Source organism: Ceratotherium simum, chromosome 10 (assembly GCF_057802395.1).
Source record: "Ceratotherium simum simum isolate JZ-2026a chromosome 10, ASM5780239v1, whole genome shotgun sequence".
Classification (NCBI taxonomy): domain Eukaryota; kingdom Metazoa; phylum Chordata; class Mammalia; order Perissodactyla; family Rhinocerotidae; genus Ceratotherium; species Ceratotherium simum.
Genome location: NC_141909.1, coordinates 45960714 through 45986997, shown reverse-complemented (window position 1 = coordinate 45986997; position 26284 = coordinate 45960714). Strand labels below are relative to the sequence as shown.

Here is a 26284-nt window from a genome sequence, read left to right as displayed (position 1 = left end):
TCAGCTTCCATTGTTTCCATAATGTGTTATGTTGAAAAGGGCAGACAAGGTTGCTGAGCGGCTGGTTGGAGAGTCCCCAAGAGATTATCCAAGAAACTCAGTTGCAGCACATGTTGGAGCAGCCTCACAAGTGAAAATAAATCCACAGCATGTGGTTGTCTGCCTGAGTGTGCTTGTCATTCACTGCATAGTTCATCTGAATGGAGTACCAGTGGATTTCTCTTTCAAATCACAGAATGAAAAATGGAAAATGTTGTATGTTGTGCAGACCGGCGCTGGGTCTCCAGTTTTCTAAACCTGATGTAAAAGTAGAGTCTACAGACAGTAGCCAGGTGCTGTATTGGCCTTTTGGAAAATCACATTTTTTGTGTGTGTGTGTGAGGAAGATTGGCCCTGAGCTAACATCTGCCAATCCTCCTCTTTTTGCTGAGGAAGACTGGCCCTGGGCTAACATCCGTGCCCATCTTCCTCCACTTTATATGGGACACCACCACAGCATGGCTTGACAAGCGGTGAGTATGTGCACGCCCAGGATCCAAACCGGCAAACCCAGGGCCGCTGTAGCGGAGTGCGTGCACTTAACCGCTTGCGCCACAGGACCAGCCCCTGGAAAATCACATTTTTTAAATATAGTTGAGGTTCATCTAAAGTGGCTCCTGTTATTTCAGACAAATTTTTAATTGATGTGCTCAGTCTATTTTCTCTTGACTCCCAAGCACTACTATGGATCAAAAGTTAAATTGGACCAAGTTGCTGTGCACAGCATGTTGTCAGCTCTAACACACCTTTTTTCCCCCAATTATACTTAACCAAATCAGTGTTAAATTAAATTCACATAAAGTTAGAGTTCATATGTAGATTTCTTGGTGTTGTGAATTTCAGAGAGAGAAGTATTTTGCAAGGACATGCATATAATTCAGGTGAGTGGGTAGAAAATATTGCAGAGGCAGTTAGTGATATGTGTTGTATGGAGAAGTGAGAGGTTTCCTATATCCTTTCTTTCTGTCTGAAATGTGTGAGATGTTGCAAGACATATAAAGAAGGTTCAATGATTATAACTTTTAACCTGTTTCTAGAAAATTTTAAATCTTAGTTATTTTTACCATTTCCATGACAAATATTTTACCCCCAATTGCCACTCTTGGAAATTACTTTGTTCTTCAGTTTTGTTCAATAGCAGAGGCAGCTGCATGTTATCTGATTTTATGTGGCAGATGATTTTCATTAAATGTAGACTAAATTAGTTATAACTTCCTTTTGGGAGATTATGACCTAGTACTCTACTCAGTCTTTTTGAAATAGCTGAGACAATAGTGATTTCTAACTAGTGCATTTCCTTTGGATTACTGACTACTTGAAAGAGTTCAAAATGTTTCAGGTCTATTCAGTCTTCTTGGAATTGCCAGTAAAAAGATGAGGGCCAGAGGCAGAGGTGATGTCATTAAAACCTTTAAAAATACGTTTGTGAAACATTAAATTTGGCTTCTAGAACTACAAGTTTCTGCTGAGATTATGATCAGACTTTCTTTGGGAGAAAATGAATAGGATCATGTTTATGACACACAAGTCTTCTAGGTATGCGATCTATGACTGTATTAAGACAGTTTAGAGACTGTATTAAAGACTCACTTCTTCACCAATTTAAACTGGAAATCACATATTTCACTCCAGGAGATAGAAATCTGATTTCTACTACGGCTTCCTAGTTTCCTATGCATCTGAACTAGTAGTCACACAGAACAGGAAAACCATATTGTCAGCTGAATTGTAACACTTGATGGCTTCTGAATAATGTCATAAATAACATTTATTTTGAAAACTACTTAGCAAATGAAAAAGAAATTAATAGTCTTTAGTCATCGTGAGTCTCTCCATGGTTTCTTGTTCAACATGTGTCTCGAAGGTAACTTCTAGGTAACCTGAGATTGACAGCATCAGGCAGCAGCCAGCCAGTTCTGGTGCCAAGCTGCCTTAGATCTCATGTCTCGGATAAGAAAATGTGTGACAAAGACATGGAACTGTCGAGCACAATATTTTTGCCTCTTCCTTTGCCCTTCACCTTACGTGTTGTAGAGCTGTCGGTGAGAAGTGTCTGCTCAGCTGGGGACTACGCTTTCCAGGACCCCCTTGTAATTAGATGCAGCCATCGATTAGGTTTTAACAAATGTCAAGTGATTGGAAGTGATGCATATCACTTTTAAGTCTGACTCACAAAAGCCTTCTGTCACCCTCTTCTCCAGGCTCTTCTTTCCCTCCAGCTAGTTGCAAAGGTGGTAACCCCCAGGATGAATTTATAAACTCTGTGGCGAAGATGGCAGAATTTATGTAATTCTGAGTTACAGTGGCTTTGTGGAAGGGCTGCTTCTCCTGTTCTCCTGCTCAGTATTATTAGGTGGGCAAGAAAGGAATTTTAATTATGTTGGGTCTCTGAAATTGCTGGTTTTGTTTGTTACAGTATCTAGGGTTTCTCTAACTAATAAAGCATGTAAATCCATCCATACATATATAGGCCAAACCTAAAAACTGAATTAAAGGGAGGAGGGGAAGGTTGGCAGAGAGGGAGAGAGAGGTTATTTTGGATCCTAAATTGCTGGAGATACACTATGGAAGGAAAGTGTGTTTAATCCATTTCAATTCCAATATAAGAGAAACTATTTTAAACTAGCTTGAGAGTTGGGGCAAGTGTAGGATTCAAACATACTTATTCATTCATTCATTCATTCATTCAACAAATGCTTACTATGTGTAGACACTGTCCTAGGCAGCGGGGATAACTCAATAAAAGAGAGACCAAAAAATTGCAGGCTATTTAGGAACTCTACTGCTTCTCCTCATTAATTCTTGTTTTGTTTTTGGTTAATGAGGGAAATCATCATAACAGCTTCAGTTGCAGGTGTTATATAAGTCCCACTGTTGTTTGTTCTTATAATTTTAGTTCTTTATGAGTGTTAAGTGGTTTTAGTTAGGGTCCCTTCTGAAAGGGAAGGGAGTACTGTACCTGGATTTCTTTGGTCCTTTCTCCTGGCTCTTGCTTGGTTTGACAGCAGAATAAATAGGGATGTGTACGAGGCTGTGAAATAACTGCTGTTAAAATGTGCAGGGTTCAACATTTAAAAGGAATTGCATTTCAATACATGATAAAATTTCCAGATTATCTTGAGAATTGGCACTGCTACTGTCAGTTATATTGAAAGGAGTCCAGCATGCTAAATTACCTGACAAGTTGTGGTGTTTTATGTGCTGTATTGATATTGGAGTATTTGTTTTGCTTCAATGGGTACTTAATTATTTGTTTCTTCTTGACAGTGTACCAGAATTAATTCACAGCATTATGAAGCTGCATTAAACATCCCCTTGAAAGCAAAGGCTGGGTCTCGTAACCCTGGTGAATCATCTGAATGTTTAGGCCACAGTTTAAATATATCAAATTAGGGTCATGAATTACTTTTAAAAGGAGAGAAATTATAGCTTTTTCATCCTAAAGGAGATTTCAAGAATGCAAGATGAAAGGACACAAGTGTAGGAAATGGAGGCTATTATTAGAATCCAGTTTAAGATGGGCTCATGGGCACATGGGCATGAGCATGACACAACTTAAGGCACACTTCTTGCCCATAAGCAAATAAAAATTATTTTCTACACAAGTACAGCAAAAGTCTTGGCCATGGGTCCCTTATTGAAAAACAAAAAAGACAGAATGAGTCAATCCAAAGGTTTTCTAAATCCTTAGTATGTTAAATCTCCATTAGTAGTAGTCTGTGGCATAGGTGTGAATCAACACATTTATATGTCATATTAGTATATTAATAATTAAGTTTTTTAGCAAGTAAAAAAAAACCCAGAAAGTTAAATGTTAATGTCCTTTATTTAGTGCTGAAATGACAAAATTTTTTGTTTTTCTTTTATCTGGAAGGTAATTGGGAATATCAGGAAGGTAAAATAATTTCCTTTAGATGTTCATGCGAGTGTTTTTTTCTCTGAAGAAAATGAAGCTCTACAGATAGGGAAAATTTACTCCCACTTCCAGAGATGTGATCCTTTACTGAGTAAACAATATTTTCCAATCAAAACGACACAGATAGGTTAGATTTCATTGATAGGGCAGAAATTTGAAAGCCGAAGTGAAGGTCCATTCTTTCACAGAATTGTGTTAGCAATTTCAAAAGGTAATGGTGGTCTTACTAATTTATTTTTTGATAAACTCCTAAAATGCATAAATGTGATTCTAATAATATGCTCTTCTTTTACTAGGGATCTCAGCAGAGGCTGGTTTTGTGGGAAAATACCTGTATGAATAAGTCATCCTGTGGTTTTCTGAAGTGGGTATTCAGGAGACACTTATGGAAAGGAAATAAAAGGTACTCCTACATTCATTTGGGGCATGAGTGTTTTTTCCCTATTACAAGAGCAGCAGAAACAAGTCGGTTATAGGTCAAGAAGAATAACAGAAAAAAAGTTACAAAATTGAAGCCAAAATTCAGCCTTTTCTCTGGATTCTCTGTGTTCCTTAGTGGCGCTAGCATTCTATGTATTTTATGATGATAACAATAGTCACAACAATAATTATACAAAGAACTGTGACCGAAGATTGCCCATGTGTGCTCTGTCTTTCCAGCTTGTTCGTTTTGTGAAGTGAGTTTGAACAAAATGTTGACAGTCTCTAAACCTAGCCCCTGCTGTGTTTGGAGAAAGTGGTTTTATATTAGTTCTGTAGTTTTATGTATAGTTGGAAAAAAACATCTTCTGAAAATGGAGAGCCCATTCAGAAGTCTGGCTTCTGTATACTTTTTTTTGCCAAGAAGGGCTAACTGATGCTGTTTTCCTCAGTTAGAAAAAGGGAGAAAAGTAAAAGGAAGCACATAGGCAGGATATTTGAATCGACACCTCAAATTCACGGTACTAAGTTAGATGTTCTTTTTCAAGTTCAAGAGTTCTTATTACGGGGAAATTAACAAGACACTTGTCAAGTAATATAGTATTAAAATACAAAAAAGTAGTACTAAAGTGAAACTGGTAAGCATTTTAGACAAAGCACTATTTTAGTGAGACAAGTTATATTTTGCTTAGAGTTAATATAATTTTTTAAATGTTCATATAAAAACTGGTGACTTTTATATATTTCTCAATGGTACATTTGAGATGAAAAACAGAAGTCTGCTCTAGTATTCTGTAGAAATTAGTGAATGAGATTTTATTAAATGGAATAAGTAGTTCTTTATGACAAACTTTGAGAAAAAATTTTCAGATATTCTTTCAGTTTCAGATATTGTAAGAAAAGAAATAAGTATGGTGTAAAAATAGCCATTTGAGTCGTTTCTTGTACTGTTCTACTTGACAGTCAAGATAGAACTATTCTCAGAAGAATTGTCAATATACTGGAATTAATTATAATATGCACAATTTACGTATACCAAGTCCTTTTGTGTTGAAGAGAAAATAAGAATGTGGTATCATTCTTCTCAACGTAGTAAGTTCTATAATATAATCTTTTATTTTAATAAGGAATAATCTATAATAAGCAATCTTTTACTGTTTTGGCGATTAGATTATGGAAATTTCTTTTGGTTACAGACCTCTGTAAAAAATACTATTACGTTATAGCAAAGGAGCTTGGCTCATTTACAAGGTGGGATTGAGGTGGGCATATGAGTATATTTCTTTTATTGCACTGATGTACTTTTTCTGTGGATTATTCTCTTAGGAGCTGTGTAAACAGCTAGACAGTGAAAAATCTGTGAGTAATAACAAGGCAAACATTTACTTAGGTAATTCTTATGTCAAAAATGCCTGATGGCAAAAAGGGAAAAGCTTTATTGTAAGAGAAAAGTGTGATTAAAAGAAAGTTAAAATCAGCAACAGGCAAGTTATTATAGTGTCTTAAAATCTCATAGCAGCTGTTAGCATCCACCAATGAATTTTCTCCAGTATTACATGGTCTGTGTTGGACAAACTTTTCGTGTTGAAGAGCTCATGATTCACCTTCTAGTGTGAGCTGTTCACCTACCATTTTCTGCAGGTCATTTGTCCCTTTGTCCTTTCCCGACCCTATTATTGAACATCAACTCTGATTGGCAGCAAATACAGAGATAGAATAATCATTTCTTGTCTGAATTATCTTTCCAAAATGCATATTGGATCATGTCAGTCTTCAGTTTATAATTATTCAGAGGTTTCCTTGTTGTCCAAGGTTTGAATTCCCAAAGCTCTGCTCTAAATTTGCTGTGCTCTTGCTTATCAGTCTTCAAATGATCCTTGTTGCCTTTGGAATAGAATTTGAGTAGGAAATAAAGCTTGGAGCCAGGTTAAAGAGGACCTTGTTGCCAAACCAAAGATTTTATTTCATCCAACATGTCTTCACGTGAACTCCAGCCAAAATGAATTCATTGTCTTTTCCCCAGAGTTTCAGATTTTTTCTGCTTTCATGATTTTGTTCCTGGTAGTCTGTCCCAGTGGGTTACCTGGGTAAAAAAGATCTGTGCATTTTCAAATTCATTTGTTGTTGGTGCCATTGAGTCAATTCTTTTTTTTTTTGGTTTAGTTTTTTGTTTGTTTATTGCAGTAACATTGGTTTATAACATTGTATAAATTTCAGGTGTACATCGTTACACTTCTATTTCTGCGTGGATTACATCATGTTCTCATGTTCACCACCCACATACTAATTAAAATCCATAACCACACACATGTGCCTAATTATCACTTTCGCCCTCCTCCCCCACACCCTTCCCCTCTGGTAACCACCAGTCCAATCTCTGTCTCCATGTGTTTGTTTATTATTGTTATTATCTACTACTTAATGAGTGAGATCATACAGTATTTGACCTTCTCCCTCTGACTTATTTCACTTTGCATAATACCCTCAATGTCCATCCATGTTGTCACAAATGGCTGGATTTCATCATTTTTTATGGCTGAGTAGTATTCCATTGTGTATATATACCATATCTTCTTTATCAATTTGTACCTTGATGGGCACGTAGGTTGCTTCCACATCTTGGCTATTGTGAATAATGCTGCAATGAACACAGGGGTGCATGTATCTTTATGCATTGGTGTTTTCATGTTCTTTGGATAAATACCCAGCAGTGGAATAGCTGGATCATATGATAGTCCTATCCTTAATTTTTTGAGGAATCTCCATTCTGTTTTCCATAGTGGCTGCACCAGTTTGCACTCCCACCAGCAGTGGATGAGAGTTCCCTTCTCTCTACATCCTCTCTTTCCCTTCTTATTGTTTCCTGTCTTGTTAATTATAGCCATTCTGATGGGCGTGAGGTGATATCTCATTGTAGTTTTGATTTGCATTTCCCTGATAGTTAATGATTTTGAACATCTTTTCATGTGCCTGTTGGCCATCTGTATACCTTCTTTGGAGAAATGTCTGTTCAGGTCTTTTGCCCATTTTTTAATTGGTTTGTTAGTTTTTTTGTTGTTGAGATGCATGAGTTCTTTATATATTTTGGAGATTAACCCCTTATCAGAGGTATGGTTTGCAAATATCTTCTCCCAATTGTTAAGCTGTCTTTTCATTTTATTGATGGTTTCCTTTGCTGTGCAGAAGCTTTTTAGTTTGATGTAGTCCCATTTGTTATTTTTTCTATTGTTTTTCTTGCCCAGTCAGACATGGTGCTTGAAAATATGTTGCTAAGACTGATGTTGAAGAGTGTACTGCCTATGTTTTCTTCTAGAAGTTTCGTGGTTTCAGGTCTCACATTCAAGTCTTTAATCCATTTTGAGTTAATTTTTGTGTATGGTGTAAGGTAAGGGTCATTGAGTAGATTCTGATTCCTAGTGACCCTGTGTACAGCAAAGCGGAACCCTGCCTCGTCTTTTTGTGCCATCCTCTCACCTTCCGGCGCTCTATCAGACAACGTTCTGTTGCTATTCATAGGGTTTTCATGGCCAGTTTTTTCAGAAGGGGGTGGCGAGGTCCTTAGTCTGTCTTTGTCTGGAAGCTTTGCTGAAACCTGTCCATCATGAGTGACCCTGCTGGTGTTAGAAATACTGGTGGCAAAGCTTTCACTATCACAGCACCATGCAGCTGCCACAGTGTGATAACTGACAGTTGGACAGATGGGTGGCGTGGTTCCCTGACCAGAAAACAAACCCAGGCTGCAGTATTGAGACCACTGAATCCTAACCATTAGACCACCAGGGCTGGCTCTTAATATAGTTTATGATAACACTTGCTATATGGCAGAGTGACTTCCTTCTTCTTTTACTTCAAAATGGTCTTTTTGCTCTTAAATACAAATTTTAGAATCAGCTTGTCAAGATCCAAAACAAGACAACCCATTGGGATTGTGTTTGAAATTGTATTGAATTTATAGATATCTCTTTTCAAACTGCGGAAAAAATGGGCCTGATTGTACTTTATTTCCTACATACCCTCCCAGGAACAACTTTGCATCTTGCATCCAGAGAGCCCTACATCTACCCTATGAAGGCAAGCTGACTTCAGTGCATCAAAGGAGGTCTGCTCCATTAGAATGACAATGGGGCCTTTCCAGTCCTAACTCCTCTGTAACTAGCTCACAGGAGAAAAACCAAGCAAGTTTATTCTCTGGTGACTGCACCCTATTAGGAGATCAAAAGAAGTCTGAGAAAAAGAACAAATCAGCACAAATCAGTACAGAGGTACACAAATTAGGACAGAGGTGTTGTTGAGATTTCATTTACATTCTTTGTAAGCCTCCTTGCTTCCTATCTTTGCCACCATGTAACATCCTTTCCCATAGGAACAGGGAGGGAGAATTAAGAGAAACAGGACATAAGTTTAAGAAAGAAAGGGGTGAGGTAGGAAATTTACTTATAGAATATATTTAGTTGTAATTTTGTGCGTGTGTGTGAGGAAGATTGGCCTTGAGCTAAAATCTATGCCAATATCCCTCTATTTTTTGTATGTGGGACACCACCACAGTATGGCTTGGTGAGTGGTGTGTAGGTCCATGCCCAGGATCCAAACCCCAGAACCCTGGGTCTCCGAAGCGGAATGCACGAACTTAACCACTACGCCACCGGGCTGGCCCCAGTTTTAGTTGTAATTTAAAAAATTGTCTAATCTAATCCACTTATTTTATAGATGAGTAAACCCAGAGAGTTTAAGGAGCTTGTTTAAAGTGGCCTAACTAGTAAATGGAAGAGCCAGGATCATCAGATTATCTGGTTTGTTGTCCAATGTTCTTCAAATTGAAACATTTAAAAGGCTATAAAAAGTAATTAATTATTATAATTACTATTATTATTATATTTTAATTGGAATAATCTCTGCTCGTTACCTAAATTCACCATTTCTACTTGTTTCACCATTATTTCTAATGTCTTCATGTTTTCTGAACTTTGAATCTCTCATGGTGCAAAACAGTGCCCTGATAGCTGGCTCATTCTCTATCTATCTGTCTGTCTGTCTATCTATCTATCTATCTCTCTATCTATCTATCTGTCTATCTATCTATCTTCCATCTAGTCTGTTGTTGTATGAATAATACAAGAACAGCTATTACTTATTTCTTGTGTGTATTTTTCCATATTCCTTTTCCTGATTGGCCTTAAGTCTGCTGCTGTTAGTAAAGTATTCACAGGCATTTTTATTTATCACATACAAGTGATATAATGTGCTTTTTCATAAGCGTTTTAGTAAAGGATCATTTCTACTTACTTTTTTGTTTCCTGCTGAAAAAAATCTGAAAAATACCTTCTCTTTTTTATTATTGTTACTAGTTATTCAGACATGATTTTTAGCATGCAGAAAAATAATTTTGTGTCTCTATTTCAAACTGGTAGTATATTTTATTTAAATGTGCTTTAAAAATTGCTGTGTCAAGGTAAGATGGAATTATAATTGGAAATCATTTGGCCTACGAAAGTTGCATAAAATGGGAATTTGGGGCACATGCTAAGCAGGAGAAACAAAATAGCAAAGGAAGCTACACTTTTGTGGTGCAAAATTTGACACACAAAGAGTTTGCTCTTTTAGGGTAGAATCCTGGGTAAGGTTCCTTTTAAACCAGTTTTTTGAGTATGTGGCAGATCCATAACTTCTCCAGTCAGTTTCATGTGTCAATAAGTCCAGTCCCACTTGTCTAATTTAAAGTTTCTCCTTTTTCCAGGCTCAGAAACTTGCATTGGGGAGAGGGGCAGGTATCTTTGCCCCCCTGCCCTCCCCATTCATTCTGCTCTTTCTGGAACTTTCAGGTTCAGAGAAGGAGGAGCAGAAACTGGAGGAAAAGGACAAAACCTTATTCGATTGATGGTAGTGTGATCTGTCAAGGTGCCCTCTGTGAGCTGATGCCCCAAAGCTGGCTCTTTCTCTCCTGGGGTACTTCCTTGGGTTCTAGGGCGTGATAACACTGCGTTGTTCCCTGATTTAGCTTCCTCAAACCTTCTTGCGGTAGACCCTACCCAGTCTCTTGCTGTGGTGGACTCTGCACCTGGTAGGTAGATTTCTTTGTCAAGATCATTCAAGATGACTCATTCCTGGCCACCCTCTGCAGCAGTCATTTAGCTCATGAGTAAATTTGACTCCCATCCTCCACTAAATTCTGGAAATGCAGACCGTTTCCAATGCATCCCCCTCTCTTCACTCTGCTCTGGTTACCTGCTCACTTTGGACTTTTTCAGGCACCAGCCCTGTGTCTTTCAAATACTGGGGTTATGTGTCAATCTGTAAATAGTTCTCTTGGGGGAGTCATTTGTCTGGAGATAGCAGTGGGGGTGGGAGAAAGTGCCCAACATACAGCACTTCTACAACTCTCCATAAAGCATTCTTGACTCAACAGTCTTTGCTCACCCATCTCCTGGTGGCCTTTTCTTTATATAATCTGGAGTTGGGGAATGAGTTATAGGTTACATAGCCACCTTTGGGCCAGCTGTTAGCAAATCATGCATAGGTGTTTTGGTATAAGTGTTTTTGAATATCTCTTTAGAGTACTTTATAACTTTTATCCTTAGCTTTAGGGCTTCAGCTAAACCTCTGAGACAATAGGAAATGTTCCACTCTGTATACTGTTACATATGCCAAGATGCTTTCCTGGGTTATTTCAGTGTCCAGCATTGGAAGAAGTCAAGATTCATTTCTAGGACTAGAGTAGAGTCATCACTACATAGACAGCCTTTTGATGTTTAGGGTTTTTAGTCCTGGGGTATGTGTTTGTGTGTGTGTGTGGGATGCATGTGTGATGTTAGGAGAAGGGTAATGTATTAGTCAGAGTTCTCCAGAGAAACAGAACCCTGTTCTGGAATTGGCTCCTTGTAATTGTGAGGGGAGAGGGAGGAATTGGTTCATGTAATTGTGGGAGCTGCAAGTCCAGAATCCTTAGGGCAAGTCAGTAGGCTGGAAACTCAGGTAAGACTTGATACTGCAGTCTTGAGTCTGAAATCCTCAGGGCTGGCCAGTAGGCTAGAAACTCAGGCAGGATTTCTGTGTTGCAGTTTGGAGGCAGAATTTCTTCTTCTTTGGGAAACCTCAGTCTTTACTCTTAAGACCTTCAACCGATTGGATGAGGCTCAACCTGTCTAGGATAATCTGCTTTACTTAAAATCAACTGACTGTAAATGTTACTCACATGTAAAAAGTACCTTCACAGCAACATCTAGACCAGCATTTGACCAAACACTGGGCAGTGTAGCCTAGCCAAATCGACACACAGAATTAATCATCACAGGTAGGTAGTAATATTGGTTTCTTTTTCCTTCTTTATTCTGCTTCTCCACAATGACTGAGGCCAAGACATGCATTATATCCGAAGCACCTATTTTCCCTTTTTTCATAGACAAAGGGACGTCATATTACAGCCTGGAACTACACATTTATTAATGTGGCTCTTTAACATCTGTCTTCCCTACTAGACTATGAGCTATGTAAGAGCAGATAATGGATCTGCTTGTACTTGCTGTTGTATCTCCAGTGACAAAAGTTATTATTTTTGAAGAATAAATGAGGAGTAGTTGCAGTTGTCTAGCCCATTTCACTGGGGTAGGAAAGCAGACAGGGGCAGAAACCTAGGAAAAGACAAAGAATAGGCATTTGGTATAGAGTCCCTCATGTTTCATTCTCCAACACCAAGCAAGGCAGCTGGCAGTTAGATGGGGCAAAGATTTGTAGGGTGAGAGGGCCCTGAACAAGCATGTTGCTCTAGGACATTTTTTTCTTTGCCTGGTCACTATATGTTAAAAGAAGCAGGGAGAAATTATGATGAACAAACAAGGGACTATATTATAATTTATAAGCTGAGGATTAAAGTTCACTTGTTAAAACCTGAAGTGGAAGAATGTTTCAAAGGGCTTTTGAAGCTAAACTGTTTTGAAACCTAGAAGTCAAGGAATCAGGAAACATGGAGAAAGCATTGTGTATATGCCCTGAAGGGGTTAGTGGACTGATCCTAAGACTATTATGTGCTTTGTGGTCATTGCATGAGAGGAAATCATGAGATTATGGGAAACAAATCAAAGACTTTCCTGCCCTTTCTGTTTCTATATATCAATTCCTTGAGTCCTGTTCCATTATTCTTCTTTTAAACACGCTATTGCTGTCACCCAATGCAGAAACAATAATAAGTAGTGCAAGATAGAACATGAGTGACAAAATAGATTGGCTTGGGTTTTCTGGAATCAGTATTTTAGGGCCTCAGACTTAGCCCCAGGCCGCTCTTACCTCCTCCTTCTTCCAATGGCTTTCCTAGGCAGGCTGTGTACATGGAGAGTGAGCACAGTGTGGTTCCTATAGAGACTGTAGTTGAGTTCAAAGAGAGGTGATAGGAGGGAAGATCACACTCATTGTCTGCTGGGGACAGACAATATAGTGGATTGCTCTATTGTGTAACGTCTCATTTAAATCCATGAAAACTAGCTACTATTATTATTTAATTGAGAAAACTGAGGTTCAGAAAGGTTTAGTGATTTGTCAAGATTCTCAGCTAGAAAGTGATGGGATTCAGCATTGAAACCTATTTGATCTGATTTCAAAGTCTAGGTGTTTCTTGCTTCTCCACACTGGCTCCTGTCCATGACACAAGACAATACAAATTCCTTCTTAAATAAGGAATGCTGTCTCTCATTCCAAAGGACAAAGTTCCAGGAATCACATAGCTGTATCATATCTCTGAGGAAAAGACAATCGATTCTGTGATATAACAAGAAAGAGTATCAATGTCCCAAATAACATCTTTAGCCTTTAATCTATTGCTAGAACATGAAATTACACTTACACATATATACACACGTACTGCACACACTTCCACCGCCACCATATAATTTATTGAATGTGTTAAGCACTGTACATACTTTACAAGCATTCTCACCTGTAATCCTGCCAGCAATCCTGTAAGATAGGTAGTATCATAAATATCATAAATATTTATTGAGTGCCTTCTCTGTGCTTGCACTAGGCTAGCAAATGTGGATACAACAAAGAAAATTGCTTAGTTTCTGCCCTAAAGGAGTTCAGTCAGGTGGAGGAAACAGATACATAAATAGGCAATGATAATGACATTTGGTAAGGCAATGATAAATATATATGTTCAGGGCCGTCATACGCAGATATATGTGAGACCTGTACATATCTCCATCATGGTAGCTCAGCAGAATGACATCCAATTTGGCCTTTTTTTTGAGGAGGGGTGGGTGTTGAGGATTATGTTAGGGAAAGAGGCTTCTGAGAGGAGGTGATACTTTATGTAAATCTTAGTCAATGAGAAAGAATTTACCAGCTAGAGATAACTGAAAGGGAGAGAGCACTAAACATAGAAAGAATTGTGTGATCAAAAACACAGAAGAGAGACAAAGTATGATGTGTGGGGGAAAATGGAGCAGTTGATGGTTGACATTTTTCAAAGAGTAGTTTTCTGTGTGTCAGTTTTTTGGAGTTTCTTTAGCTCATCTCTAATTCTCCTCTCCCTGTTATGGAATATTAAGCCAATCTGAGTTATGAATTGATATCTGAGAGAAGAAGAATAAAGAAGACAGAAGGAAAGACACCACCATTTCTTTAGTGCCCACTGAGTACCAGAATTTTGCCAAATCTTGCCAAATTTTCTCTCACTGAATCTTCACAGTATATCTTCAAAGTAGAATTATCCTTATTTTATAGAAAAGGAAATTGAAGTAAAGCTGAAAGACCTTGTCCAATTTCATTCATCAAGTTAAAGGAAGAGCCAGGATGTGAACTCAGAATAATCTTTTGCTGAAGCCCTATTTCTTAGTCACTCAGTCTCTCTGGAATGAGAAGAATATGCAGTTATGCGCCACATAACATTTCGATCAACAATGGACTGCATGTACAATGGTGGTCCCATAAGATTAGTACCGCATAGCCTAGGTGTGTAGTAGGCTATAGCATCTAGGTTTGTGTAAGTACGGCTCTATGATCACACAACGAAATCGCCTAACGAAGCTTTTCTCAGAATGTATCCCTGTTGTTAAGCAACGCATGACTGTAATTGTTTATATGATATTTTCCTCTACTTTTACTTACCCAACTAAGGTGCTTACCAGAGAAAACCTCAGAATCACTATCACTAAATGCTTGTGTAAGAAAACAGATTTGTACTTTGTCCTCTGCATTTGGAGTTTTATTTACTGTACGAGTTTTACGTAAGTTCATAAAAGTCAATAAACTCAGTATTCCAGAAATCACTTGCAATTTAACATCTAGATAATTAGGGTAACAAAAAGGAAGCTAATTCAATATGGGTTTATGACGGTGATTAACTTAGTTCCATTTCTTTCCCTGAAGAGAGGAAGAATTCAGAAATAAAGTAATGCGAGTCTGCTGCATCCAGGGAGATAGATGCAAGAACAAAAGATTTGTTATGAAACCCTTAAAATCACAGTGCCCTTTTAGCTAATTATGGTAGCTTAATTAAAGTTATTTTAAGTAATAGTTAATTATGCTTAATTAAGGCAATTGTGGATTTAGCCAGGGGAATTTGAATGAACCATAACGCAGACATGTTTGGCCTCTGAAGATCAAGTATACTAGTTTGCATAGGTCCAAAAACATCTCTGTTTGTGCATATAGGAGAAAATATGAAATAAAGCCTAGATTATAGTTTTGATTACACAGAACTACTACTAACAACGAATAAAGTTATACACATGATGTTGCAGAGTATATTAGTATGTTTTAAAAAAGTATAACGTGAGATTGTAATGGATTTGATTTCTTTTAATGTAGGATTATTTTGGGAGGGCAAATGAGGATTAAAGGTCTAACGGTCAATGCTGTTTATGTTTTGAAAGTCTAAAGGATCCTTCTCTGTACATGCATTATTCAAATTTACCAGTTGCTTTAGAGACTCTGGCTGACTTCAGGAAAGGTCTAGCATTTTTTACTTGGCGATATAATTTAGACCGAAATATCTAGGTCTGGCATTGTTACCATCCTATTCTTGATTCAATAAAGATACAAGTTACATAGGCATATGTATTATCTTCCCTGTGCATTGGTAGTATTTGTTATAAACCTCCCTAGTGCCTCTTTGGCTTTGCCATGGCTGGAATATATTACTCTGTTTCTTGAGAGAATTCCCAGTGAATTATTATTATTAGGTCAATGGTTCTTAAAGTACAGTATCCTAGAATCTTCCAGGAGGTGTGTGTATAGGCTATTTTTAGTCTGTTTAGGTTAAGTAATTACTTTCCCCTAGATGAACCTCCCTGCTAGGTGATATAATCTCAAGAACATTTGTGCTGATCCAAGCTTCCATCTCGATTTTCAGGCTCCCCAAGTTGCTCATTAGGTTTTCTGCTGGGTAATTGTTACTCTTTCTCTTTAATAAGGAGTATTACGAAAAATCAGTGATCTCTGCCCATAACTGAATGTTAAGTGGACTGTGAAAGCTTAACTTTTTTTTTCTTTCTTGAGTGTAAATCACACTGGGATGGAGGAGAGGGACGAAGGCCTCAGAGAATCAAGCAGTGAAGACCTCATTGGGGTGCTCAGATCTCAGGCTCAGTTTGGTACAAGTGCTGTCATTCACCATCACCTCTCAGGGACTGCATTTGTCAGAGGTGGTCGCATTGGTAATTCCCAGTAGGAGAAGATCACAGCAATAGGGACTCCTCGTAAAGTCTTTTCCCTCCTCAGAGACCCTCAAACTGTTCATGAGACTCTGTGAGACCCCCTAGATGAGAAGTGCGAATCATTTATGAGCTTTTATAATGAATATTTTTCTCATTTAAAATATAATATTTATTTTATTTAATTATCACTTAATAAAAATATATTTCAAGAGTAATGCATGTTTATTGTAAAAGATCAGGAAAACCCAAAGAAGCACAAATAAAAATCAGCTGACAGAGTATACTATTCCACTGGCTGTAGAGATTGGTTCAGCGGTGGTCCTGCAAAGGTAGCCAAATAGAATCATTTATTGAATTGATATATGGATACCCAGAAAATGGAAATGCCTTCATCCACAGGGATGCTAGGTTGAAAGGGTGTGAATCTGGAGCTCTTGGTCAGTCATGTTCCATCACACATGGAAAGAGACTGTGCAGAATGAAATGAGCGCAAAGAAAGACGCAGAGTTGAGAGAAGAGAGTGAAAGAGCCTTAATGGTATTATTTGAACCCAAAGATTTGACAATTCCTAAACAAATCCACTATTGACCTTCCCAGTTATGTGAGCCAAAAAGTTCCCTTTTTTACTTAAGCTGGTTTGGGCTGGGCTTCTGTAACTTGCAGTTGAAAGAGTTTGGAGAATACTTGCATGCCTTTGCTCATTGTGAGGCACTTGAGCCTTCCATGAACCCCCTCTGACCAAGGGAATGACTGTTGTGAAGTCCTGGTTGAGCCTTAATGTAAAATGCACCTGGAAGTACAAGTGAAACAGAGGCAATTTCTTTTCTTTTTTTTTTTTGTGAGGAAGATCAGCCCTGAGCTAGCATCTGCCAATCCTCCTCTTTTTTTTTGCTGAAGAAGACTGGCCCTGGGCTAACATCCGTGCCCACCTTCCTCCACTTTATATGGGACGCCGCCACAGCATGGCTTGACAAGTGGTGCGTTGGTGTGCGCCCGGGATCTGAACCGGTGAATCCCGGGCCGCCGCAGCAGAGCGCGCACTCTTAACTGCTTGTACCACCAGGCCGGCCCCCAGAGGGAATTTCTAATAGGAGAAATAAAAAATAAGGGAGACCCAAACTAAATATGTATTAAATACAGAGGGGAAAATGGTAACTTCACAGTGGAGAAACCTGGATAACACCACTTTAACCAAGTGATCAAGGTTAACATCACAGTTAAGAATATCAACATCATGTACTCCTCAATATGAAGCACTGAGAAGGGCATGCCATCTCTCTGGTGTCATTTCCAATAAAGCATAACTGCAATCTAATTATGAGAAAACATCAGACAAACCCAAATTTAGGGACATACTATAAAATAATTGACTAGTACTCTTTAAATATTAAGGTGATGAAAGACAAGGAAAGACGGAGGAACTGCTGCAGATTAGAGGAGACTAAGGAGACATGACAACTAGAAGTAATATGAGCTGCAGTGGCAGTTATCTAATTTAATCATTTTAGTACACTATCAATTAGATCCTTAAGCAGAAAAAGGACATTAGTAGAAGAACTGGTGAATGAAGTCTGTAGTATAGTATTGTACCAATGCTAATTTCTTAGTTTTGATATTTGTGTTATGTAAGATATTAACTTAGGGGAAGCTGGTTGAAGAGTATATGGCAATTCTCTATACTATGTAACTCTTCTGTAGTTCTGAAATTATTTCAAGATAAAAAATTAAGAAAAACAGTGTACATAGCAAGAAAAAGAGTGAGGGAGATGATGAGGGTCATAGAAATGGCAGAGAAATGGCACTGGCCAACCTAGATGCCCCTGCATTGGGATAGAGTATTTCCCTACCTTTTGCAGAGAGGAAGAGCTCTCCAGTGGGGGTCATTGGATGGAACCTGTTCTTCTACCTCTCCTAGTCCTTTAAGGTCCTGCTTTATGCCTCATGACTTCATCATAGGTTTGGCTAATGTCTGGTAGATCACTGTTCAGTATTCTTAGTGTCTAGAACTATTGACTCTTCATTTCTCTTTGTCTATACATTAGTATTTAAATGGAAAATTGTGAGAAGGAAAGCCAGGCATTTATATTTTCTCATTTTCTTTATTTGGTAGGAATATCTTCAACATAATTCAAGCAGCCCTTTACATAGGTAATGATTTCATTGGGAGCAAGCAACTTGCATTAGTCTTTATAGTTCCCATGAATAGAATAGTACTCGGAACACTGTAGGTTCTCGATAAGTCCATAAACGCCACTAAAATATTTTTTTGATGTCAGCTACATGTTTGGAATCTTACTAAACATTTTTTACTAAATAAAAAGTGTAGTGAACTTTAGAAATTGTATCTTTTTATTAAGCATGTAATACGTGTGAGCCACTGTGCTACGTATCCACCTTCTCTTATTTAATAGTCACAACACCAATGGGGCAGATGTTATTGTTATCATTTTAAAGATGAGGAAAATAGGGCCCAAAGAGGTTAAATGACTTGCCTCAGTTCACAAAGTTGCTAAGTTGCCAGCCTAGGATTCTAACCCTTCTGTGTCTGACTCCCATCTTCAGCTTCCTGACTGTGACACTCTACTGCCTCTCTGAAAATATGTGATGCCTTCTCAACCAGTTTCGAGATTTATATATTAATAAACAATAATTATAGGGCTGGCCCCGTGGCTTAGCAGTTGGGTGCACGCGCTCCATTGCTGGCGGCCCGGGTTCGGATCCCGGGCACGCACCGATGCACCGCTTCTCTGGCCATGCTGAGGCCGTGTCCCACATACAGCAACTAGAAGGATGTGCAGCTATGACATACAACTATCTACTGGGGCTTTGGAGGGAAAATAAATAAATAAATAGAATCTTTAAAAAAAAATAATAATTATATAATTTTTGTTTAAAAATATAAGTGGGAGACTATCATATCCTGATTTTTAAATTACAGCCACTATATCAGTTTAGCAGACAAATGCTTTGCTGCCTTTATATTAGCTTCAAGTGCATTGGAACAAGGTATACCCCTTGTAACATGTCCAACATCTTAAGAATAAAATGACAGAGATAAAGTATATAACTCCTGTTCAGTCTTGGGTATGGTGCTAAGATTCTTAGCTCTACAACACACAAACGCACACACCACTAAATCGGGTATATTCAGGTTTTATGTAACATGCAATTATGTTTAAGTCAATTTTTGAATGCTCTTAAACACAGTTGGAAAACATAAAGTGTAGAGTCAAGGAAGGTTGCCACAAAACTCAAAAATAAGGTTAAAATGTCCTAGGGCTTTGTCTTGGTAGTTTGTTTTCTGTATGGCCTTTTTTATGTGTCATAAAATAAGCACTTAAGGAACCGAGTAGGGGTCCTTTTCCTGGCAATATGTTATTTCCTTCCTAATTGGTCAATGCAGGACAAACACATCATTAAACACACAGGAGCCTCACTATAGCATAAAATTTTGTGTAAGGCAGATCCATCTTGAGCAGTTTCTTCCTTTAAGTGCCAGAAGGACATTGCTGTAGCTTTGCTTCACCTATTACAGAGCCCCTCAGCAAGGGCAGCCTTATGGGACCTCTTCAGGATGCCAAATGATGAAAATGACGAGGAGAATTCCTTCAGCCTCTAGTAGTGTTACTCCTGAAGAATTGGATTTTCTGTGGCTCTAACAGGCTAGTATCCAATTAAAGAATTCTGTGGTCATTTTGAAATGAGAAATGAATTGTATTATTCAGGATCTCCCCGTTAAGAAGGCAGAATGCTTTGATGCCACTGGCATAAGAGCGGAAATAGCTAAAATGGAAAACAGCCAGCTCCTGGCTCAACATCATGAGGCTCAGAGTTATTTTGCAGAAAGTGAATTATTTCTTTCCCACGTGTGACTCTCTCTGTGAATGGAACATGGTGACAGGGAGGGAAAAGGAAATGCTCTATCGGGATTTGGCTGAGTGAGTTATGGGGCAGGTGTGTGTGCTTGGAAGACCTGAGATGGACGGATTGGGATAAAATATAACTACTGGTCCAAGCTGGTTCACAGCACTCCAAAGCCATCTTTTAGGGCTCAACCTAGCATGATTGTCAGTCTCCTGTAGGAGAAGACTTTGGATAGGAGTACAGAGTTGTAGGTGCATAGAAGGAGTTCAGGAAAAATGCCCACTTTCAAAAAAAGAAAATTAAATGAGCTAACCGCTGGTGTTTAACAAGTTAATATCAACACGGTCATCCACAAAGGGGCAGGTGAGCAATTTTTCACAACTAGACATTTTTCCAAAGAGGAAAATGACTTTGTTAGAATTATGTCTTCTATCATTTTCTATCATCTTATGGTGTGGACACTTGTTGAAATTAGGACCAAAGTTTCTCAGGTCAAATTGGATGCTCAGATTTACGTTAACACCAGATATTTTCTGCATGGGTTAGATCAGAGAGCTCAGGGCCCCTTGTGGCCCAGTCCAAGTGTCTGGAATGTGGACAGAGCACTCTCAAAGGCTAGTGTGTATTTTGGGGTGACATAGAAGATATAGTTTAAGCATTTTTGTTTGGTACTTAGAATTCTCAGTAAAGTAAGAGTATTCCAAATTGCCTCTTATGAGCTTTGTAAGTATAAAAATGTTACAGACCCTCTTTCCCTTTAAGCCACCTCATTAATTTTTTTATACTAACAGATTCCTTGGAAAAATTTTCTAACTATACACCTTACCACACCACTATAAACAGAGGACACAACTCTTTGCCCAGCCTGAGTCTCAATGACACCCTAGATGTCAACTAGTTGTCAGCAATGTCAACTAGGGACATTAGTTGAGTGTGTGAAAGAAGAATATGAACCCTGTGGATCTAGTGAGAAAAGGACAGGCACACGAGTGAAACCTAGAACTCTTACACTGTGTTCCTCCTCCCCCTTCTACCATGTAATCCTTTGCAACATATTTTGTAATTCAGTTAATCCTCTAATTCTCATTTTTAAATTTTCTCAGGTACAGCCTCTTCAGAGGATAAATTACTTTTGTTAGGATTTAGGAGTCCTTCGCTGGTGTTCATAGACTCTACCATTAATGGTCCCTGGAGATGAGACTGAAAGTCTGAGAGAGCCGGAAGTGAGCTGGGAGCTTGGTGCAGATGAGTTGGACTGTTGCCATGTATAGAAATTGACAGGCTCACAGACATCTTGAAACTGATTATGGCCATGTTTGAGGCAGGGTGGAAGAGAGGAGCAAGTCAGAATGTCAAAAGAAGTCGTGTCAAGAATGGGATGTGCTACAGAGTGCTTTCTATGGACTAACTTCAACAATTTGTAACTATTTCAGTTCTCCATATCTCACCTCATGGTTTAACTGTATTCAGCACTCTCAGGGCATAAAAAAACTCCACTTATATGATTCACGTATAAAAAAGGAAAAAGTAACAGCCTATGTCATCAGTTGTCCTTCTGCTTCCAGTTCTTTCACTAGAGAGGAATATTCTCATAGGTATAAATATACCCTGGGATAGATGAGGCTTATGGGAACTGTGGCTTTGATTGTACCTTCTGAACTATAGCTTAGCTGCGCAAGTGTCTCACATCATAGGAGGGCTGGAGGAGTAGAATTAGGATTCAGGGCTAGGATAAGCAATTGTGTCATTTTCCAGGATGTGGGGTTTTAGTATTAAAATTGAGACAGTGCTGGGCAAATTGTCCTGGTTTGTCTTAGATTGATGAGTTTGGGGATCAGCTGACTAGACTGGCATTGTCCCTTGTGCCCAGGGATATGACTTTACATAGACATTGTGTAAAAACTCCCCACTTCTCTTTTGTCCATCAAAACAGATCAGCTTCTCTCTAAGCCATCACCCCTGAGGCTGTTCTGTTGGACCATGTGGGGCTTATTCCATCCTAAGATCTTGGCAGAGGAAGCAGGATCCATATTACTGGCTTAACCACTTCATCTTATGCAGTGAAGTAACATTAATGCATTAGGACAAACATCTGGCTGGATTTCGTTTGCCAGTATAAAATTACTTTTTGATTCATGATACGTTTTGATCTAAGACACTCTCTATCTAAATTTTGATCAGTGCTATGGCCTCACTGTGAGTCTCTCAACAAAGGGAGAAAATATACCTGTGGAGGAAAATTCCCACACATCTGCTTCCCCTTGCCCATCCCAAATGCAAGTTTAGATAATCGCCAGTAGAACTTTAAGAAATATTCTCTAAGGTTGTCATGCAAACAGGAGTGAATTCAGAATCAGAAACAAGAATGCCAAGGCAGGAGCAAAGGTGAGGGAAGATTGAAAGTGGCAGTCAGAGCAAACCTGAATTGCCCACAGATTTTGCTGTGCATTGCTGCCTGTGTGCCAGGGTTGCCAACGCATTTTATTCCACTTGCTCCATGAGTGGCTCTAATGCCCTTGAAGAGCCTGCTGTGTGCAGAGTGGCTTTCTAGAAGCACTGGATATTTTCTTGTAGAATGCCATTATGGTTACCTTGGATTGCATCTTGAAATCCTTTCATGCACATTCTAAATTACAGTTTCAGTAAAGATTTTAAGTCATCACTAGCAGCAGAGAGAATAATCGGAATGTGGACATATCACAATTACAATTTGAGGCTATTACCTAATTTCTGCCTTTAGAATTTAATCGTGCTAATGACGAAGTCAGTCTTTCCCTCTGAAAACAGTTTGGGAAGTTTTTTCTTAGTTCATCAACTTTTTGAATTACCTTCAGAAGACCTTGTGGGGCAAAGACATTCTGTACTTAGATGTCACAATGTGGTTATGAGCTCCAGAGAGAATTTACCAGAGTTCTTTGTGTGCTAACTATGCAGTACTTTAGTACTTACTAGTCAAGGTGTGGTCTGAGGGAGGCAGCGCCAGCATCACCTGGGAGCTTATTAGAACTGCAACCTCAGGCCCAGCCTCAGCCCTATTTGAATCAGAATTTGCATGTTAACACGATCCCCAGGTAATTAGTAAGCACGTCAAAGTTTGAAAAGTAGTACTGTAGAGAATTTGGAGGAAAAATGAGGGGATGGCTCAAGCCATAATATAATGAGTCCAAGCAATCTGTCCTGCATAAGGCCCCTCCTCCTCGGAGTGTCCACCCAAGACTTGATGTATTCACAGTAGAACACAAATCCTATTACGGAAGAGAATTTCTCCAAGCCTCAATGTCTCATGTTTTATGAATGTTGGTGCCACTTTTATTGTTCTTGCAAACACATTACCACATTTGGAAGTTGACTTTTGGTCTACTCGAGAAAAATGACAGCTGCAATCCATTTTCCAAGCCTTCACTGCTTTGGGTAAAGTGCTTGTTTTCTTATGTTTGGAAGAGACATGTCATAAAGGAGCAGAGTTTGGAAAGGGACTGGGCTGCAGTTTTCTCAGGGGAGGTTTCAATAAATCTCTGGGAAGGAAATAGCAACCATTAGGTAGGTAATTAGGACCGATATAAGCTCTCAGCAGCAAAAGATGCAACGCCTTAGAAATATGCTGTTAGATACTGAATAAGGCAGCGGCAACTCTGCTGTAGTCTGAGATTATTGAGGAGAGAACTGTAAATGAGAGACCAGCTCCTTTTTTTCACGAAAGTTTTTTCTTTTAATTCATACGTAGGACATGCAGTAGTAAGTTTTTTTTTTTTTGGTGAGGAAGCTTTGCTTTTTTTTTTTGGTGAGGAAGCTTTGCTGTGAGCTAACATCTGTTGCCAATCTTCCTATTTCCTTCTTTTTTTTTTTTGGGCTTGAGGAAAATTAGCCCTGAGCTAACATCTGTGCCAGTCTTCCTCCACTTGGTGTGTGGGTTGCTGTCACAGCATGGCTTGATGAGTAATGCAGGTCTGCACCCAGGATCCGCACCTGTGAACCTGGGCTGCCGAAGCAGAGTGCGCTGGACTTAACCACTACACCACAGGGCTGGCCCAGTGGTAAGTTTTTGAAGTTACAAAGACTGAAGACTTGGTGGCATCAGCAAATTTTTCTCTATTGACTTTGTGTGTCTAGGGCCTTTGTGTATCTTCCAGAGCCACTGTGTCACATAACTCCAGGGAGTCCCATCCACAATGTATGAAGTTTATGTAAGTAGGGCCCCCAGAGCTGTGCCATGCCACAATTCTGTTTACATTTCCCCAATATAGACAGTAGGTAAAAAGTGTATAAGCAGAGCTATTTCTTTCATTCAACACCTATTTAATATAATTATTTTCAACTCATGCTGCATATCAAAATCATCCCTAGAGCTATAAGAAATAGAGCTGCTCAGGTCATACTCCTACAGATATTAATTCAATACGTCTGTGGCAGAACCTGGAAATTTATATTTTTATAAAACTCTAGGTAATTCTGATGTGCTGTCAACTTTGCATTTAGTACTAAGGCGGATATTTAAAAAATTAAGACAGTATCTATGCCTTCAAGGCATCTGTAGTTCTGTGGGAAATATGTGAATGTAAATGACATGATACTATAATATTTTAGGACTGTGATAGGGGCAAGTACAAGGAGTCTTGGAATGGTTGTGGCAGAGAATGGAGCCAGCCTTTTACCTAGGCACTTCTTTGCGTGTTTCTGTGTATGTGCATTTCTAAGCAAAATTGAGACCTCTGTGATAGCCTATGTTAGTGTCCCTCTTCTATGCCCTGTACTAACTTGTTGAACTCTGACCTTGTTCTATCCCTAGAAATGTCCGGGATCCTCTGGTTTACCTCTTTAAACCCTGTTGTTAAGAAATTATCTACTTGTTCACATGGAGGTGTCTATAGTTGATGATCCTATCGTGTTACTTTTCATGGAAATTTTTCACTTTAGTAGCCTGACCAAGACCATAATGGGACTTGAGGAGTGGCAGCCTGGGTTGGGAGGGGCGTGTGTGTGTGTGTGTGTGTGTGTAAGTAGGGAGTGGGAGTCCCAAGGCTCCTTGTAATCCCACCAGGTGGCCATCTCTTATCACTGTATTAGAGGCTGACTGCAAGATTTAGAATCAAGGTAGGAAATGAGGGGAGAGGGAGAAGTGTCAACTACTGTTAATAGCTTACAGTGGCCATTAGTTTGAAATGAAGCACTAATTCAGAGAAGTGCTGGGCAAGAGGAGAAAGGAGAATTAAGGGAAATGAAACTCCAGTGAACAGTTGATCATGTCTTAATGAGCCGTGAAAATCAATGAGGTGAAAAATGTCAGCTCTCTCAAAAAGATGTTTTCTTGTTTTTTAAAAATAATCAGTAGGGTGCCAAATTCATCCTCCATTTTAAATGATTAACATATTTATATTTTCCTTTCGTTTCCTCACCATCACAATGGTTTTCAAATAATTGTTTCCTTGAATTCTCTTTATGAAAACGACATTGCCTTACCATTTTTACTTTGTATGAATGAACTGAGGAAAGATTGTTGCTCCAAGGCAAACCAGATTCTTGATCATCAAATTCAGTTCATGGTTTTCTGGGTAGCAAAGCCAGAACTTCCACATCTTGGCCTCAGAGCTATCCAAAAATGGGCAAGCTGTAGTGCTGGGGAGGTTATTAATATCATTCTCCAGCAAGCTTACCTCAAGTAAATTGAGGTACAACAGTGGAGAGGTCAGCTCTTTTGTGTGGATTGTAACAAGTTATAGAACCCAGAATCCTTTTATTTTTAGATTTATGTTCATTTTGATAGATTGTTCGTCTTGTGTCTTTCCTATAGCTTCAGAGAGTGAAGCCAAAGAAACCTGGAAGTTTTCCTCTGAGGCTTCTCTCCTACCTGCTCTCATTGATGGGATGCTGAGGATGTTCACATCTGACCTTTTGAATTGCCTTAGCCTCACCACCCCACAAACAGCCGTGGGTTTCCAGGCCTTCAGCTTTGCTGATGACACTGGACAAGAGCACACAGGTATTCCAAAATGCTTCAAAACATATTCATCTCTGGTGTGAGATGAACATGGTCTTTGTCCTGAGATTTCATTTGCGGCGATTGTCATACTTTTCTTTCTTGGAGACACCACTGCGGGAGATGAAAAATACAATACACAGTTCACGAGCAATAATCACACATGCCCTAAATCATCTGTTTGAATTCTTCTAGATTTGAAATCATGGAACCTGCACAAGGACATTGGTAGGTCATAACATGTGTTGTTTTAGCCATCAGGAAGGTCAACCACAGTTTAAATATGAACCTGACTGGTACTGCTGGGGAAAGCACTACACGAACTTCTGATTTGTTTGTCAAACTTGTCTGAGATGACGTGCCTCTCTCTCTACTTTTATATGAGAGAATACAGCACAGCTGGAATTCAAAACACTAAGAAAAGTA

General features: G+C 38.9%; 1 long non-coding RNA gene across 1 annotated transcript; it reads left to right on the top strand.

Annotated features, from left to right (window-relative positions):
• Nucleotides 1-2245: 2245 nt before the first annotated feature.
• Nucleotides 2246-26284, top strand: LOC147916105 (uncharacterized). Its single transcript, XR_015553348.1, has 3 exons — nucleotides 2246-2392; nucleotides 4252-4358; nucleotides 25673-26284. It is a non-coding gene; the product is annotated as an uncharacterized LOC147916105 (long non-coding RNA).